The following is an 11,950-nucleotide window of genomic DNA, read 5'->3' as shown; positions in this document are numbered from 1 at the left end:
GGGAAGGGTTGAAGGTGGGGTGGCTCTGTAGGTCAGAGAGAGTATATGGTCCAGTAAGACTGAGGTCAGAGAATTAGATTCCCTTCTAGAAATGCTTTGGGTTGAAATAGAGGGCCCAAAAGGAAATTTAACTATGGGAGTTTGTTATCGCCCACCAAATCAAAAGATAGAGGACAATTATAATATGATGGAAGGATTAAAGATAGCGGCTAAACATAAAAACTGTGTCGTAATAGGTGATTGGGTCAATATGTGTTCTGGACGAGAGAAAGAGATTGAGTTTCTTGATGCGCTCAATGACTGTGCTATGGAGTAGATGGTCACAGAACCTACCAGGGGTGGGGCGATCCTGGATTTGGTCCTAAGTAATACCCAAGACTTGGTGAGAGATGTGAAAGTGATCGCACCGCTTAGGAGCAGTGACCATAACGTTATTGATTTCACCATTTGTATAAATAGAGAGTTGCCCCAAAAGGCTGGCACAACCATGTTGAACTTTAAAAGGGGTAAATTCTCTGAGATAAGGAGGCATGTGAAGAGGAAACTGAAAGGAAAGGTAAATACAGTCAAAACCCTTGGGGAAGCTTCGGGACTATTTAAAACTACAATCCTAGAAGCTCAGATAAAATATATACCACAAGTTAGGAAAGGCACAAACAGGTATAAGAAAAGGCCTGCATGGTTAACAAACAAAGTAATGTAAGCTGTAAAAGGTAAGAAGGACTCATTTCAGCGGTGGAAAGCTAGTCCAAGTGAGATTAATAAAAGGAAACACAGACTGTGGCAAATCAAATGCAAGACTGTGATCAGGCAGGCAAAAAGGGACTATGAGGAGCATATTGCAAAAAAACATAAAGACCAACAATAAAAATTTCTTCAAATATATTAGAAGCAGGAAACCAGCTAGGGAGGCAGTGGAGCCCCTGGACGACCAAGGGGTAAAAGGATTACTGAAGGAGGATAGGGAAATGGCTGAGAAGTTGAATGCATTTTTTGCCTTCGACTTCACTGTGGAAGACGAGAAGTGTTTGCCCGCTCCAGAACCACTAATTTTAGAAGGGGTGTTGAAAGACCTGAGTCAGATTGAGGTGACAAGAGAAGAGGTCCTACAACTGATAGACGAATTAAAAACTAATAAGTCACCAGATCCGGATGGCATACATCCAAGAGTTCTGAAAGAACTCAAAGTTGAACTTGTGGATCTTCTGACAAAAATATGTAATCTTCCATTGATATCTGTCTCCGTTCCTGAGGACTGGAAGGTAGCAAATGTCACCCCCATCTTTAAAAAGGGCTCCAGAGGAGATCCGAGTAACTACAGGCCAGTCAGTCTGACTTCAATACTGGGAAAGTTGGTAGAAACCATTATCAAGGACAGGATGAGTAGGCACATTGATGAACACGGGTTATTGAGGAAGACTCAGCATGGGTTCTGTAAGGGAAGATCTTGCCTCACTAACCTGTTGCATTTCTTTGGGGGGGCGAACAAACATGTGGACAAAGGAGAACCAATAGATGTTGTTTATCTTGACTTCCAGAAAGCTTTTGATAAAGTTCCTTATCAAAGGCTCCTTAGAAAGCTTGAGAGTCATGGAGTAAAAGGACAGGTCCTCTTATGGATCAAAAACTGGCTAATTAATAGGAAGCAGAGAGTGAGTATAAATGGGCAGTCTTCGCAGTGGAGGACGGTAAGCAGTGGGGTGCCGCAGGGCTTGGTACTGGGTCCCATGGTCTTTAACTTGTTCATAAATGATTTAGAGTTGGAAGTGAGCAGTGAAGTGGCCAAGTTTGCAGATGACACTAAATTGTTCAGGGTGGTGAGAACCAGAGAGAATTGTGAGGCACTTGTGAGGATCCGTTGAGGCTGGATGAGTGGGTGTTGAGATAGCAGATGAGGTTCAGTGTGGCCAACTGCAAAGTAATGCACGTTGGGGCCAAGAATCCCAGCTACAAATACAAGTTGATGGGGTGTGAACTGGCAGAGACTGACCAAGAGAGAGATCTTGGGCATTCGATGAAATTGCTGAGCAGTCGGGTTAGAACGGATAAAAGGAAGTACTTCTTCACCCAAAGGGTGATTAACATGTGGAATTCACTGCCACAGGAGGTGATGGAGGCTACAAGCATAGACAGCTTCAAGAGGGGGTTAGATAAAAATATGGAGTAGAGGTCCATCAGTGGCTATTAGCCACAGTGTGTATATGTGTGTGTGACACAGAGTGTTGGACTGGATGGGCCATTGGCCTGATCCAATATGGCTTCTCTTATGTTCTTATGTACACTGTCTTTCACCCTAATTAAATCTAAACAAATGATAACCTGTTATTGCTGTTTGACCTTTGCATATATCAATACATCTTCATTAAAGCTGACCTGGATAACCCAGGCAAGCCTGAAGTTGTCAGATCTTGTAAGTTAAGTGGGGTCAGCTCTGACAAGTACTTGGATGGGAGACATCCTTGAAATACCAGAACCAAAGGGAGGGCCAAGCTTTATTCAACAGACTCCCTGAATATCCTTCCCTGCCCCCATAGGGATCAGTTACCAGAGGTGTCATGATTCTGGGCATAGTGAGGCCTGCAGGCCCCAGGCAAGCCTGTTTAGGAGTACTGGGAAGAGCCTACATTTCCCAGGATCCCCTCTAACCCTCTAATTGGGTAGCAAGGGTTTTGGAGGGAAACAGGACCAGAGAGGGGTGGGGCCTGTAAAGAGAATATATAAAGGCCATGCCCAGGAAGTGGGTGTTCTTTCCCTGGAAGGCTGAGCTAGAGGCAGGCTGTCGCCTGGAGAGCTGAAAGCAAGAAAAAGGCTCTTACCCAAAGGGGTAAGTGTTGGTATTAGTAAGGGACTGTATAGACAGACATGTTAGGGCATTTGTTAATTTTTCCTTCGCCCCTTTTACTGTTTTATGCACCTTGTTTGTTTATATTGCACTGACCTTAAAATAAACTATTTTGTTGTTGTTCACTCTGCCTGGTCCTCACGCCTATTATTTGGCCTAAGCTACAAGAGGCCTGAAGGGCTTGGGAGGGAACTCTGGGCCTTCTCAAGGGAGACCCTTAACGCACAGTGGTGGCAGCAATTGGTAAGACCCCCCCTGAATCGTTATAAGAGGTCACCATGACTTCCAGGTGCACACTCACAAGCGCGTGCGCACACACATATATACAAATTCAAAAATAAAAAACTTCATTAAGTTGTATGCTAATTTGCTGTTTATCTATGTAGAAGCATCTGTCTATATATATATGAACTGGTAACTTTCATTTCAATGTATCTGAGGAAGTGTGTATGCACGTGAAAGCTCATACCTTGAATAAAACTTTGTTGGTCTTAAAGGTGGAATTCGACTCTAACTTTATATTATACATAACATTATCACAATATGTGATATATTGTGATATATAACAGGTTCTCTGAATTCCGAGCTTTCACTTTTAAAAAGATATCTTAGCAACAGAAGGTGCTAAAGAGTTTTGTTGCAAAGATATAAGAAGAAAAATATAACTCCATAACTAAAGGGTCTAGGGCAGGAGTGGAAAAACCGCAGCTCAGGAGCCACATATGGCTCTTTCACACATATTGTGTGGCTCTCAAAGCTTACACTGCCCCATAAGCCATCTTGGAGAATGCATTTAAAGTTACAGTTTGTTTCCGCTCCCTTCCTCCTCCCTCCCCCATCTATTTTCGTTCCTCCCTCCTTTCCCTTCTCTTCCTTGTCTTGCAGCTCTCAAACATCTGACATTTATGCTATGTGGCTCTTATGTTAAGCAAGTTTGGCCACCGCGATCTGAGAATTCATAGAACCTGTTACATGTACGGTTATTTTGATACATTGATTTTCTATTACAATTTTTTAAACTGTAAAAGTTGTGGTGATATGGTGGTAGCCCTGCTGGAATCAGTGTCATCACTGTACTGTAGGCTTCCCAACCCTCCCGCCCTGGCGGGGGACCCCAGGTTTTCCACCCTCTTCCCCCGCTCCCCCAAAAAATGGAAGCGGGGGGAGGGGGTGGAAACGGCGCCGGGGAGCATGGCCAGCCGCCGCATCCCGGAGCCAGCAAGGCCACTGCGCCGCTGCTGCCCCCTCCCCTCCCACCACAGCTGCTCCTCTGAGATGAGCCCAGGCTGAGCCCATCTCAGAGGAGCAGCCAAGAGGTGGTAGCAGCGCAGAGGAGGGCGAGGCAGGCCAGGAGCATGGTGAGCCGCAAATCCGGGCCCTTCTAGGACCCGGACTCGCGGCTCGCCACGCCCCCGGCCCGCCTTCACCCCCCCCTCCGCTTCCACCCCAGAGGCCGAGCGGCTCAGGCTGAGCCCATCTCGGAGGAGCAGCCACAGCGAGCGGAGAAGAGGCGTCAGCTGCGCAGCGGCTCGCCGTTTCCCCCCTCCCCCTAGCCCCACCCCAGTGTCTCCTGGCTCCACCCCCAAAGTCCCCAGATATTTTTGGGGTTGGACTTGGGAACCCTACTGTACTGGCAGCAACTTCAGAAGTGGGGAAACTACATATGCCTGTCCCTGGGTGGAAAACATCTGTCTTTGGTTGCTTGTCTGCTAATTCTAAAAAATCAGCCTTTATTCTAAAAAAATATGATGAACCTATAGACCACCCTCCTCTTATGCTCTGATTTGAGCCCATGAGAGCTGCTTAGCCTGGGAGTTTGACTCTCTTTCACAGCTGCCAAACTCAAGTATGCAAAGTTCCATGGCCTGTCTTCCCACGCTTGCATTACAGTTTCATTTTGGCTGCTTTGCAAATCTGGAGGTGCATAGTGTGAGAGCACTGTTAATTCACCCAATGGGAAGGTCTCCTCATCTAAAAAATTATGTGTGACATCCATTTGAGAGACTGTATGCTAAAATGAAATAAAATATACAATGAAAGTAGAGAAGATCTGACATCTGTTCATGACATCTAAAATCTCAGCTGATTACCAAGGCAAACATTAATAGTTGCATAATTTCTTTTTTAAAAAGTAAGCCGTATGCTGTAAGGCTGTATAGTTTAAAAATGTAGGATGAATTCTTGCTCTCAGGACTTCAACTTCTAAAATACAGCAATTGGTTTGCAACAAGTCAAACTACTTGCAGCCAAAAGACCATTATCACATCTGCAATTATTAGAACCAGACATCTTGGGCTATATCTACAAATAATTTCCTAGGAATGGGTGGTTTCCGTGTACCCTTACACATATATACCTCCAGTTTTCTGGGAAAATTCCACTCAAAGGAGTTAGAAAACCACTACCTTATCTATGTTGCGCATGTTTTCATCACTGAATTATTTGAACTTGCATTTGAAAAAAAATTAAAATAACCTTATGAGTTTGGTTCAGTGTTCATATTTATTTAGACAGCATGTGATCAATTTTGCACCAAAACAGGAGAGTATTTAATGTACAAGGCAATTTAGACTTTGCTAATTTAGGAAGATATCACCACTGTGTCCAGTGTGTTTTAGACCACAGCATTTTTTTTTATTTCTCTATTTATGGCCTATTTCCCTCCACAATGGGATCCAACGTAGCTTACAACATTAATTTCTTCTCTAGTTTATCCTCACAACAGTCCTATGACGTAGGTTAGGCCAAGAGAGAGTGACTGGCCCAAAGCAAGCTTTCATGGCAGAGCAGGGATTCAAACCTGGGTCTCCCAGATCCTAGTATAACATTCTAACCACTACACTCTGCTGAATATCCTGCAGCAACACTGATTTCATGCCTGCTCATGAATTCTACACACATTCTGATTACTATAACAATTAAATGAGTTGTGTACTGGATAGGGAAATGCCAAAACAGTTTTCAGGTGACTGTTTTGCTTAGCCTGATTGCACTTCTTAATTATGAAAAATCAAAGGTACTGGTCTTCCCTTATTCCTGAAAATCATATAAGTGGACTATTAGTGGTAACAAACTTGAACAGGTTAAGCATTTCAAATATCTGGGTGTCTAGTTTCAGTCCAATACTACTTGAACCTACCATCGCAGAATGGTTTTTAATGTAGCTAAAGTTAGTGCTGCGGCAATACCCCACTTCTATTTCTCTGATAGAGGCAATCATTATACGCCAGCAGCACTTAAGGCCTTTAATGCTAAAACTAGAATACAATTACTGTATGGGGTACCTCTCTGGATTGGCACAATCGACATTTCAGTTGAACGTGTCCATTTTTGAGAAAGATCATGGGGGTACCTATGTGTGTTTCTTATGCCGCTTTATGTTTGGAATGCAGTCAGAATTGTTGGCTGTTAAGGCATGGGTCCATACTATTAAATTCTGATTATGACTCCACTTCAACTCTGACCCACTTAGTTTTCTGTACCAGCTACTTTCTGAATCTGATCATTCTAGTTGGCTATCTTACATTGAAGGAGCCCTGTGGTGCAGAGTGGTAAAACTGCAGTTCTGCAGTCCAAGCTCTCTGCTCATGACCTGAGTTCAATCCTGGTGGAAGCTGGGTTCAGGTAGCCGGCTCAGCCTACCATCCTTCCGAAGTCAGTAAAACGAGTACCCAGCTTGCTGGGGTGGGGGGAAATGTAGATGAACTGGGGAAGGCAATGGCAAACCACCCTGTAAAAAGACTGCCATGAAAATGTCATGATGTGATGTTGCCCCCGAGTCGGACATGACTGGTGCTTGCACAGGGGACTGCCGTTACCTTTATCTTACACTGAAGTGAAAATAAATTCCCTGAATCTATCTTTAGAATCCTTATCCTTGGTCTCTGAGTCAAAGGCTTTTTAAAAAACAAAATCTAGTCTACTGGGATCAGAGCTTCAAACTCTCTATAGTCTTGCCAACAGGACCTGTTCTCCCCAAAACTTAGAGATTGTTCTGAATGTAAACCTTCCCGCCGTGTACCTCTATCAATTTATAGCTTCAAATTTGCACAGAGCCTTTTCCTTGGCCAGATTCAATGGCCTTCTATCAGCCGTTTTATCTGGCAGATTTCAAGGGACACTCTATTCAAGTAGGTGCTGTCCATGTAAAATGGATTGTCGCCCATGTTCTTCTCCAGTGTCCTCTCTATTTGGCGTCCTGCCAGGATCTTTTGTATCCCATATTGACCCAAATTTTAGACTCCAGGTGATTTTAAGGTTGTTTTCCTGCTTGATAATGCTGATTTGGAAATAACTGAAATAGTAGCAAAGTTTATTTATAGAGCTATGGCTACTTGTCCTGATAAGTAGTACTATGTATCAGGTTTTACTATGTTACTACCTTGTTTATATTTTGTAATCCTAATTTTATTCTGTATGCACTCTGTACTGTCCTAATCTGTACTTGCCCGACCCTCTACTTTATATTTTTATATATGCCAATAAAGGTTTGTCTTGTGTGTGAGAACAGTGTTCAGGTGACTGTTTGCTTAGGCTGATTGCACTTCTGTAATCATTATAAAATACATACAAGTAGTCACAAGAGATGTTCCTAATGATTTTAACCTCAAAATTGCGTTTTAAAATACCCAATAGTAGCTCACTAAACTTTGCTGAGAATCTTGTTTCTCTTTCTCAAATAAAATTATGTACATGGAACAATCCCTAAATAAGATAGGAATGCCCCTGCAAACTGTTCAATTTCTGAGAAATGTTACTTTTACAAGAAAGAACAAATTCAGCTAGTTCCAAAGGGTAGCTATGTGAATCTGTTGCAGCACAACATAAATAAAAGTCTTGTGGTATCTTAAAAAAACAAACAATTTTTAGTGTGGACTAGAGCCCATCCAAAACAAGTAATAGATCTTCACCAGAAACTCAAATTCAAGGTTATGAAGAATAAAGAGTTGTAATGGGTCAAATGGCCATAAAATGCATGGAGTGCAGGATGAGACATAATTATGAAAAATTCAGATTAATGGACACAAATAATTCTCAATCCTCAATGTATTATCAATTGATGATAATATATTTTTCCTATCAGGTGTTACCCTACCAAATTGACACATATTACAGCACTGGGATCACCTGAAGGTGTATTTTTGCCATCTGTGACTGAAAGAGTACATGCATCATGCCACTGAAGACAGTACACCATTATTTCAACAGGCAGTTGTCAAATAGTTGCTGACAATTCACTTCCATCCTCCCAAGGTTATGTCAAGAACAACCCTACAGACACTTCTTGAGAGCAACGGTGCCTCACTGGATTTTTTATATAGAATGGTCGGATCATTCTCTCCAGGCAGATGTAATCAGCAAACAGTATGGCTTACAACACACTCTCCACTGGGAGAATAGGGCTGTAATAAACAACCATAAAACAATGCTGACATCATAAACAAAGATACTGACAAAAGGAGAGGCAGTTGTCATGAACAAGTTTGACTACTCTTGGGGTGTTGAGAGTCAGGCCATTACTGGTAGACTCTGAGGAATACAGAAAGAATTAAATAGTATAAAAGAATAAATATGTATGGGTACAGCTTGGCCTCCTCTATTGCCTAAAATATGTATACCTGGCAACCTCAGATAACACATTGTTTAGTACATTGTCATGGCCATGGTAGGAGTTTCTTGCTATCAGAGATTCTGCTATCAGGCCCTATGATATCAGCATCCTTATTTTTGAGACACTATTGATTTCCTGAAGAAACTATATTATCCTGGCCTGTATGAATACTGAGACTTCATAAACCAACAGCAGAGTATAATTCATCCAGGACATTATGCCTGATATCACATGATATACTTTGTTGTTTTATCCTCACCCATTACTTCAGATTGTATTTTCGGGTTAATCTATTGACCCATAATACATGAACATATTAATAGCTGATGTAAATCAGTGCTTCCTCAGCTGTCAAAAATACTTTTCACTTGAAATTTATTAACCATCTTAAATAAAATTAATTGTATTTTCATCATCTGGACTCACAAGAAGGAAGTCCTTGAGAAATTTCCACAAGGACTTTAACAATTTTTACCTTCCATCACCCTGATGTTTGACCATTTTCTGGCCACAAGTGTTTATCTTAGCAATAGACACATAGCACCATCTCATACCAAAAAGTCACTGATCACTACATGCCAGCATGTTGCCAGCTACCAACCTCAGTACACCAAACTATCCATTGTTGACAGCCAAGCACTACATTACAACTACATTGTTCCTTTTTTTGGACAAGGATGCATATCTGAAGGTTTGCGTAAGGCTTGGGAGTGAAATACTTCCCTAAAGAAGAAACAGAATTACAAGGTCAGATCGGCAATCAGAAGTCATCTACTACAAAACAGGTTGCCAAAAGATAGACCACCAATAGCTGTCACCTACAATTCCCAGTTTAAAACAGCCCAATGCATTACAGTGATGTAGATCATCCTAGACAATAATATTTCATGTACAAAGGCTCAGGATGACAGGTCTTTCCCCTCCTTACAGACAGATCCCTACCTAAAACAACTTCTTAATCAGTAACAGAAAAGACCAAACTCTGCAACGAACTTAGATGCCAACTTTGTTTCCATATCAAATTTAGGCAAAGCTATTATCATTTACTGATACTATAAGTGATCTCTGTATTTTCTTCATCACATTTTTTTTCTGTGTATGGTATACTGATGAGCATCTGACAAAGTGAGCTCTTGTACATAGAAGTTTATGCTGGAATTAAAAAAAATTATTAGATCACAAGGAGCCACAAAATCTCTATTTAAACGTAAACTATTCCTAAATAATACACAAGGATTTTATTGCAGCATACAATCTGCACACAGAAGTAGACTTTCCCATATCTAGGTCTACTCCATATTAGGCCCACTAATAGATCTATACAAGTAGGATACCCACAAGGAATTGCAGAAGGGGTGTGTGTGTGTCTAATTTTCTCCTCCCCCAATATTTCCTCTTTCCCTATTCTCAAAACCTCCATAGCCTCTTCTCCTTTTCTATTTCCTTCTCTCTTTCCTTCCCACTAATTAAACTACTTTTATCTATCTCCGTGTCTTCATCCTTCCCCACAGACAGCCTCTACCTGGGAAAACTATGGCCCAGTTGTCTGGCACTGTTTGCCAGGCCAGGTATAAGGTTTTGCTCAAGTTCAATCACAAGGCTCCCTGGTTGGTTCAAAAGAAGCTTTTAATGATGAGGCTTGAGCACACACTAATGATATACATAGCAAGATCAGATCTTGCCAGACTGAATTGTACTGGCTGACCCCTGGCACTTATAGGTTACAGCATGATGGCTCCCCTTTTTCCCACGCCTGCTAAAAGTCTTTCGAATTAAACAAAAGTTCTTTACCCAGGCCTCATTGTTACTCCCAGTCAAGGTCACATCCCACATGCTCCAGTTCAATATCAGTATTACCCAGGGAGACTAGATTAGCAGTGTCTTCCACCTGCTGGCCTGGAACATCCCACAGAGCATGAAATACCAAATGGCTACAAAAATCAATAGGGTTAGCATTTGTGGATAGACCTACAATGTGGAATTAGTACATCCTAGAAATGCAATGGCAATATCATGATAATAGAGCATTAACAAGCAAAGGTAATAATATCAGCAAAAGCAATAGTCATAACTGTCAGGGATTTGTTCCTGACCCCAGGAGTAGTTTTGTGGTAGGGAATCTGCAAGAAGTTGGGGGTACCTCACTTTCCTGTGTATCCCACTCCCCACCCTTTCCCTCATCCTGGCAGCCCCTATAACCTCACATTTCCTTGCTTCCTTTTCTCCTTCCCACTCTTCAGCCTACCTATGTTTGAGCTGCCTGCCATCTTCAGCTACATTTGCATTTACTTAATTCATTTATATCCCACCTTTCTCTGCAACAGAGACCCAAAGTATTTTACATCATTTTCTTCTCCATTTATATTCCTGTTTGTGTTTTTAATTGAAATTTATCATTTTCTGTATTTTTAATTGTTTACATGTTTCTTATTGTTCAGCACCTTGTCAGCATAAAAATTTCAAATAAATAAACCCTGAGAGGTAAGTTAGTCTGAGAATGCATAACTGATCAAAGGTCATCCTGTGAGCTTCTATGGCAGACCTTGGTTCCCCATAAAGTAAAGGTAGTTCCCTTTACAAGCACCAAGTCCCCCATATTCCTATCTAAAATTCTCACTACTTCACCACACTGGCTTTTGATGGGTGGCTGCTGCTAAACAGTAGTAAGCAGCCAAGCCTGGGTGAGTCATGCAAGTAATATAGTAGCAAGTTGACTGGTGTTAACTGCCAGGCCTAGCACTCTCAAAGGCCAAAATAGACCAGAAGAATGCCCTACTCCCTTCCCTTCCATGGACAAAAACTAAAGCTTGAAAACTGTTGATACTGTGCAGTTGCCTAGCAATGCCCACTGAGGGTATCCTTTTTTTAAAAAGCTACAGATACTGCTTCTATTATTTAGCTTTTTAACCCCACCCCCTATTTAAGATTTCATAATTTTTTTGGCAACCCTGGCATAATTTTTTTGCCAGGTTTGTGAAAAAGTGTTATCTGTTCATGGCTCCAGTCTCTGGATTTAAATATCCACAGATTTGGCTCTGTTGAGAATCAGATATACTGATGATGTTTCACAATGTGCTGCTGGATTGGGGTTCTGTCAATTTTCACATCCTTTTGTAACCAATTAGTGATTATTCCTGACTCACTAAGATTTTCAGGCCAAGTAACTGGGATAACAAGAAGCAGCAAGATCATTCATTATATACCCATTTCTCTCTTAATATCACTACCCTTGGAATGTTCCATGTCAATCCCATGACAATTTTGTATTACCATTTGCTTTCAAAGTACTCTGAGAATTCAGCATCTGTCACTTAACATGATGCCTGATTACTACTTGCCTCTAAAAATTATGTTTGAATAATAGAAAGAATGGGAGAAAGAATGCTGGTAGTACTATATCAATAATACAGTCAATTCAAAAAATTAGCATGACATACTTACATACTCCAAATAGTTTCATTACATTATATATGAATTTGTAGTATTGCATTAACCAA

This window comes from Heteronotia binoei, chromosome 2 (genome assembly GCF_032191835.1).
Source record: "Heteronotia binoei isolate CCM8104 ecotype False Entrance Well chromosome 2, APGP_CSIRO_Hbin_v1, whole genome shotgun sequence".
In the NCBI taxonomy this organism is placed as follows: Eukaryota; Metazoa; Chordata; class Lepidosauria; order Squamata; family Gekkonidae; genus Heteronotia; species Heteronotia binoei.
Note: the sequence above shows the minus strand (reverse complement) of the source record.